Source organism: Trachemys scripta, chromosome 20, assembly GCF_013100865.1.
Source record: "Trachemys scripta elegans isolate TJP31775 chromosome 20, CAS_Tse_1.0, whole genome shotgun sequence".
Taxonomy (NCBI): Eukaryota; Metazoa; Chordata; order Testudines; family Emydidae; genus Trachemys; species Trachemys scripta.
The window spans coordinates 11335983-11344242 of NC_048317.1; positions in this window are offsets into that span (position 1 = coordinate 11335983).

Consider the following 8260-nt stretch of genomic DNA (forward strand, 5'->3'; position numbering starts at 1 on the left):
CTCTGCCTTCCTGGAGAGTGAAACTCCCCCCAGGGCAGAGAGCCCCCACTAGGCCTCGGCTCCACGTGACCCTTGTTCAGTGCACGCTGGAAAATCTGGCCGCTTGTGTAGGTACCTAAAACAGGAGCTGAGCTCTCGGGTCCGTCGCATCCCAAGTGCAGGGGATGTGTGTCAGCCGCGTGCCAGCCCTCTGCAGATGGCTGCATGTCCGCCATCACGAACTTCGGCTGAGCAAAGCAAAAGCCGTTCCATGATTAGTAGCGCTGTGGCAGCTGAAAGCAGGATCGGGGCCTATTGTACTGAGGCACAGCCCCTGCCCTAAAGAGCCCACCGCCTAACAAGACAGGAGCGTTCCTGGGAATTTTAAGTGCGTTTGTTTCACTCCGGTTCCTACTGCCTTTTGAATTTTGTCTCCATCGCTGGCCTGAGTGGTCAGTCACAGCAGCTTTCAAAGTCCTGGGCTTAACCCATTTGCAGGAGCCAAATTTGAAATGTACCTGTGCCTGTGCACTCATCTGGGGCAGGAGGGACCGGGTGGCACTGCCATACATCTGATCAAAAGTGAATAAGCCCACGCCTCAAGCCGTCTGAGTCAAGTGGGATCTGCCCAAGGCCCCACAGAGCGAAAGAGACCAGCTGTTAAGAATGTGGTCTTCGTACAGGGTAAGGATGCGACGTTCATCAAGGAGGTACGGCGATGGGGCAGAAAATGGGATTTCTCCTCGTGGTTGCAAGATTCACAAGCCCCCAAAAGCCAACTTGCCTCGTAACCGGTCAGGCCGTGCTCCCAGCACTGCGTGGGGTTGGGAGGGGCTCCGGCTAGAGCAGCATCCCCTTCTCGGAGCGTCCCTCCTGGTGAGGGCGAGATCTGTGCTGACCCCCTTCAACCCACTGCATAAGGAAGCAGGTATCTGTGGAGGGTGGCAAAGGCTTGGCACTAGGGAATGGGCTGAAAGAACCAAGCTGCTGCGTCTTGCCTGCCGCTGAGGGAGGCGCTGGATTCCTGCAGCTCCTGGACTGAGGGGCCGTTTGCTGACCGGGACTTTGCCAGCATCTTTAGGATAACAGCTTTTATCGGCAGTGAGCAGCGTGCCCGCAAGCGGCTGTGTGCAAGGGCCCAGCTGCCAGCCGCTGATAAGAGCAGGGCTGAATGCTAGGCCTGACCCCATCGCCCCCTGCAAGCTGTTGTGTGACTCCAGCCCCTCTGAGGGTGGGGGGCCTTCAGGACCCGTGCAGCACCCTCTTCCCCTCCACAAAGGCCGAGGCGAAACGCCGCCACTAATGAACGGGGCACAGCAGCGCCAGGCGGGATGGGACGTGAAGAAGCTAATTTGGAACTGCAAGAGGAAGTTAAGGAGGCGGAATATGCAGCCCTAACTGCCTTGGGACCTGCCTTTCTCCCTGTGTCAGTGAGGGGGTTTGCTGGAGCCTCTCCGAGGTGCAGATATTCCCCCCCACCCACGCTTGGAGTCTCTTGACTTTCCAGGTATGCTGCAAAGCCAGTTGGTCTGAGCTGCCAGGGGGTAGGGGTGTGGGGAGGGGTCCTAAGCTGCTGTATTATGTGACTGAGGATCAGCTGGGTGGGGGAGACAGTCTGGCAGTGCTGGGGTCTCAGATGGTTTTGTGTCTGGGATCCATGTTGGTGCTGTGGTTTTTAAATGCACGGTCAGGGCCCCAGAGCTTGGGACGGTGCCTGTCATCAGGGAGGTTTATTAAATATCATTGGCCTCCCGGTAACAGTTAGAGGCCCTAGCTGTGAGCGGGACCCAGGGTGCCCGGTGCTGGATGCGCACAGAATACTCAGCGGCTGCCCCAACGTGATCCCAATCTAAACAGCCAAAGGGTGGGTGGGGAAATGGAGGCAGGTGAAGTGACTTGCCTATGGTCATACAATCCATCACTGGCAGAGCTGGGAACAAATCCAGGTCTCCGGAGTCCCAGGGTGGTTCTCTGCCTTCTCGACCACGCTGCCTGTGTCAATAAATACTTCAGCCTAATGACCTGGCTTAATTGCAAAACCAGGTAAAACCTGGCTCCTGGGGACAAGCGTCACCCCCAGCTTCGAGCTACGAGAACTGAGCAGGACTGGGGTTTTGGTCAGGGATTTCTGACAAGTTGAGACCAAAACTTTCCATGGGGAAGGGTTTGTCTGGACAAAACTTGTGTTGGGAAGGGTTCTCAGGTCCAGGATGGAGTTTCTGGTAGAGGGGAGAGAGCAGGACCTCAGAGCAGCTACTCTACCCTAACCACGGGGCTCCTGGGTGCTCTGGGCCTGTTCTCTCTCCACACACCGTCGAAGGGTCTCGGTTTCCTCCCCATGGAGAATGGGAACGTTGTGGGGGATGGGAAAGCTGGTTCCTGCCCCACTCCTGAGCTCTGAGACTCAGGACTTTGCTACGGCATCTCCTCCACCTTGCTGGGACTCCCCCTCCCCCTGCATTGTCCCCTCTGAGACCCCGGCCCTGTCAGGGCGAGGGACCCTTCATCCGCTGCTCAACTCAGGGGTGAGGGTCGCTGGGGCCGACCAGGGCAGCAGCATTGCAGGGTGGTGGGGCTAACCACGGAGCTGTGACCTCAGCGTAGGCTCTGCTGAGCCGGACCCATGGGTGGGGCCGTGCTGAACTAGCTGAAGCGCCTGGGGACAGGCTCTGAGCCAGTTCCCCTAGCTGGCCGGCCAGCTGGGTGGGGACGCGACTGCTTGTTTATTCCAGGCGAGAGCTCAAGGCCACCTGGGCTGCCTCTTCTCCCTGCCTCTCCCCCTCCTGGCATGATAACCGCTCCCGGCGAAGGACAGTTTGCACAGAGTTATCTGCAGTGGCTTCTCCTCCATCTTTGCACGGAGTGCCTGGCCGGGGCACTGCCCGGCATGGTCTAGGCCTCGGCTCCCATCTGGTGCTTTGGTTTAACAGCTTTTCCCTCCAGGTGAGAGCCAAGGTTGGCTTAAAGTGGGGGTGGGGCACAGGAGGGTGTCTCTCAACCGCCCCTTTCCTGTCAGTGTGGCCTGAGCACAGGTGGGTGAGTTTGACTTCGGATCCCAGCTCCGCCACTGCTGATGCGCTTGGCCCGGATCCACAGAGGTATTGCAGCACCTAAATCCTACTGGTTTCAATGGGAGTTAGGTGCCTGGAAGCCTTGGGGGATCTGAGACTTGGCTCCCATGTGCCCTCTGATGATGGGTGCCTCCATCTGTCTGTCTGTCCAACTAGAGCAGTGGTTCTCAACCTGCGACCCGGGGGGTCACTTGCAGCCCAATCCGCACACAGCTGTGGCCCATGTGACATCCTCAGGGCCATCCAGGGAGTGTGTATATTGTGTGGTTGTGTCCCCCATAGAGAGCTGCTCATGCGACCCACCCATAGTAAATGGGTTGCGAACCATTGAACTAGAAGCTCTTTGGGGGCTGGTGTTCGGAGAGGCCGGGCACCCCCAGTGGCAGCTGGAGTCAGGGGCAGATGCCCAGTGCCATTGAAAATCAGGCCCCAGGTGTGTCAGGAGGGGCACCCTAAACTGGAGGCTCCTCTTCCATGCCTGCACCTGCCCCAGTGCCCTCCTGAAATGGGCTAAGTGTATTGACCTCCCTCCCCGGGGTTTTAACCAAGCTCATGGGCGAGCGTCAGCGCTCTGGGGCCTGGGTGCTGCTCTACAGAAGGGCAGAGCGTGGGTACCGGCCAGCTGGCTTAGCAAGCCTGAGGCCTGCTCCACCCAGCTCGACTTCAGCCAGGGGCGGAGCGGGAGTCCTGCAGCGGGGCTAGAAACCGGCACGGAGCATCGTGCTGGCCTTGCTCCTCAGCCCGAGACGGCAGCAGTTCCTTGGCTTCAGCCCGTGAACCTGCACCTGGCTGGAGTCGCACCAACTTCAGTGGGGTCTGGCCAGGGCTGGCTTCAGGCCGACGTGCCAGAAGTCAGGGTCCCGGTGGGTCCTGGGGTCTCTACAGGGGTTGGCGAAAAAGGAAGGCGCCTTTTGCAGGTGAATCACGTGGCACCAACTACACCGGGCAGGCTGCTGATCTCTCTCCATCCACGTTCTCCGACCAGGCCCAGCGCCGTGGCATCTGGCCAGCTGAGATCGCAATTCTTCCCATGCTGCAGTAGCTGCTGCCTTTGCAGGCCTGGCTCCTCGGAGGCCGAGGCGAAAGTGCCACTGCCGCTTTATCTGCAGAGATAAGTTTAATCGTTCCGGGGGCTGCGGGCTAAACCAACTGCCCGCTCGGCAGCAGAGGAGGGAGGCAGGGTCTTGGATTTACTGATTCTCTGCTTAGGAACGGTGCAGCTGGGCAGCCCCAAGGTCGACTTGGACGGATGCTTGTCGCACTGGGGGATAAAGGAGCAGCCCCAGAGCCCAGGGTAAAGCAGGAAAGACAATCGTAAGTGGGAGAGAGAGCCCAGGAGAAGTGTTAGTAACAGGAACCGATTAGCCCAGGGCCAAAGAGCACAGAGGCAGTTGGCGTCCATTCGAAGGGCTTTGGGGGCTCTCCCCTCCTGGCTGACAGGGTAATCCCCCCAGCCTGCCTCCATCACCCGGCACCAATTAAAGATTGATCTGGAGATCCTGTACTCAGTGATTTGCTTGGCCCTACCCAGTACAGGGGAGAGGGAGAGGGCAAGGAAAGGTCCTGCCCTGCTTGTGAAAGGCAGGCGAAACGCAGGCCTCCCTCCGCCTCCCTGCATCCTAGGCCCAGCGTCCTGCAGGAGGTCCAACGAGATACTCTAGATCTCTCTGATCTTCTAGATCAGACGAGACAGAAGATCAGAGAGATCTAGACTAGATAGAAGGTCCCTCCTGGCCTTGGAATCTATGAGTCCGCCGCTGGGACGGAGCAGGGGCACCCTAGGGTGATTTTCACCCCTCTGGGCTTATTCTCCTCCCCAGGGGGTACTCCGAGCTGAGTGTCAAGCCATGGAGCTGCCACGCAGGTCCCATAGCCTGATGGCTCAAGCTCTTCGCTGCACTGCAGGAGAGCTGGGTTCGAATCTTGAAAGTGCCTTCGCTCCCTAGATCAGCAGGGGATGGGGAGGGGGCATGTTCAGCCCTTACTGGGGGCGGAGAGCCACGCTGCTGGGGTCTCGGAAGGGTCGGAAGAATGGTCAGAGAGCAAGGCTAGGGTCAGCCAAGCCATGTCGTCCTGCTACAGTCCCCCCCCGGACCATTCCCATACTGCAGAACCCAGCACCTCGGCTGCTGTTTGCTCATTCCCCTCCAGGGCTGGGGCAGCGGAGGGGCCACGGATTGAGCTGGCAGGGGAAATCCAATCCCTGCTTTACCCTAAAGTGAAAACAGAGTCTCTGGTCATCTTGTGAAGCTGATTTGTAGGTTGCCTTCCGAGCTCATGATTGTACAGTAGGCCTGGGACGTCCCAGTCCAGCTGGAGAAGCTGCAGATCCGTGTTCTGGCAGAACTGGCAGGGGTCCCCCCCCCATCTTTTTGCTGGGGGCTCTGGGCTCCGCTCATGAGCACCACTGAAAACTTTGCCCACGCAGGACGGCAAACGCCACAGTTGCTGGTAGTTCCCATCGGCCCTCCAGGGAATTGGTGCTACCTGGAAGCAGCTCGGGAGATGCTGCTTCCCAGCAAGGGGCTGATGCGTTGTCCAGGGCCAGGGCTCTAAGCTAACCCTTTGAGCCAGCCGTGTAGCTTTCAAGGGCACCGTCTGCAAGGCCCTGGGCACCCCAGCGACTTCTCCTCACTAGACAATGAGGTCATGTTAGAACACGACCTTGAGGAGTCATGTTAACAGTGCGGACAGGGACAAGTCAGGTTTAACATCATGCCATCTGCTCAGGGGTTCCCCCCTGGTTCTGGTAGGGTTCCCCCATGACCAGCTGCTATAACATTAAACACACAACTTGCCCCTATCTACACTGGCTGCTTCCTTACTTCCAAGCAGACAAACCAGGCTGGGGGCAGATGCTTCTCAGGCTGCAGGGGGGGAACGTGAGCACGGCTGGCTCGGGGGGTGGGAGGGTAGCATGGGCCATTGGAGACCCGGATTCACGTCCCTGCTCTGCCAAAGGCTCCCTGTGTGACCTGGAGTGACTCACTGAGGCCCAGGTACACCAAGGCATTGAGGTTCCTAACATCTGTTGAAATCCACAGGAATCAGGACCCTAAATCCCTTTGCAGATCTGAGCCTTAAGCTCTCTGGGCCCCCGTTCCCGATCTGCAAAACGGGGCTAGCAGCACTGCCCTCCCTGCCGGGATCCAGACATGCTCAGAGACTAGGGTACCGGGGCCAGGCTATCACAGACAGAGAGAAACCTAGTTACCACCCGACTGCCACCTGAGTGGTTAAAACCCAGCCCCTCTCAGTGCAGATGGGCCCTGCTGTGGGGCTGGACTGAACCTCTGAGCTGTGAGAGCCCAGCTCTGTCTCAGCCCCAGTGCAGGGGGTGCTCTATGCTAGGGGTGCAACTGGGCTGCACCCAGGCTGCGAAAGGCCCGGGTAAAGCCAAATCTAGGTGAGCCAGGCAACCCTGACAGCACCTTCCTGGGGAAAGCCAGAGACAGCCACGTGGTGCAGGGCAATGCAGCTGTCCTGCCTTGTTCCCCTCACTATTATTATTATTATTATTATTACAATTAATGAAATACCTGTATTTATTACTACATGTCTCTGTTTGGTGCCCATCCCCACAGCGTCTGGGCGACATCCTAGACTTTTGAGACCACTCACGCCACACGGTGTTACCAGCCACCAAGGAAGCCTGGGGCTGGGCGGGGGCCCTGCTGTCTTCCTGTTCTCAAGTGTTTCCTCACCTGGGGAGAATCTGGCCAGACTTGAAGTACTAGCTCTGATTGCAGCTGGCTTAGAGCAGGGACCCCGCCTGGCATGGGAGGAGCTGCAGCACGACCCCCACCCGCCTGCCCCCGGGGCTAGACGCAGCCGGAGACTGGGTTTTTGCGCTTGTTTCCGCTGCAGGAAGTTTTGCAGGCTGTTTCTGCAGCAGCAGGGCCTTTGGGACGCTCGGCAGCAGATAAGAAATTGCATGGCTCGGCTAACTGGAGAATCCAAGGTGCCGCTGTGCTGAAGCCGGGAGAGGGGCCAGCGGCGCTTGCCAAGGCCAAAGTCTAGAGCGCGGCGATTATACCTCCGTTGAGCAAGGCCCTGCCTGGCGCTAGCACCCGCCATTCGGCTGCCTGTAGAGCGGGGACCCGGGGCTGGTGGGTTTGTCTTGCACCGGAAACGAGGGGGGTCTATGGCCGCGCAGGGCCCCGTGTACTCCGAGGCAAAGGAGACCAGCCCAGGCCTGGGGCAGGCGAGCTGAAGGTCACACTCCGGTGACTGGCCAGTGCTGTCGTTTCCATCTGCAGGGGTGGAACCGCTCACGTGTGCCCCCTTCCTGGTGCCCAGCGCTGGTGGAGCTGCACCCTGGGGTCATGACCCCTACCTGGGTTTTGGGGGTTGCTATTGCCCTGTCCTTGTCATATTGCTAAATAGAAACCGGGGTCCTAGCTGGCCGGGGGTGGATCCCAGCGGGTAGCAACACGGGAAAGGTAGAGAAACCCTGGTCTGATGCACCGGCGTCAGAACTTACTGCTTCTGGTGGCCTTTGCCTGTCTCTGCTCAGACGACACCTCAGCAGCTGGGAGAGACGCAGCCCTCGGTGGACTGAGGACAGGGTGCTGGCTGGTGAGTCTTGCCCACGTGCTCAGGGTTTAGTTGATCGCCATATTTGGGGTCAGGAAGGAATTTTCCTCCAGGGCAGATTGGCAGAGGCCCTGAGGGGTTTTTGCCTTCCTCTGCAGCGTGGGGCAGGGGTCACTCGCTGGAGGATTCTCTGCACCTTGACATCTTTAAACCACAAGTTGAGGACTTCAATAGCTCAGACATAGGTCAGGGGTTTGTTACAGGAGTGGGTGGGTGAGATTCTGTGGCCTGCGTTGTGCAGGAGGTCAGACCAGATGATCATAATGGTCCCTTCTGACCTTAAAGTCTATGCGTCTATGACAGGGCGCTGCATGGGATCACCTGACTCAGCAGGAAATAATTATTTATTTACGGGACAGGACCAGGCCGTGATGGGCTGAAGGCCACGTCCTTGTGAGTGCTCCGAGAGCCCTGGGTGAAAGGTGGCCGAACAGAAATCGAAAGCGTTCCTTTTCCTCTTTGTCACTAGGTACTGCGGGACGAGGGCTCCGATGGGTCGGCGGGCCGGCTGGTAACACTCTCCTCCAACGTCTCGAAACCACACGCGTGACTTTTGAAGCCAATGGGGTCATTTTTGATTGACGCCGTTTGAACACTTGGTGTTGGCAATGCTG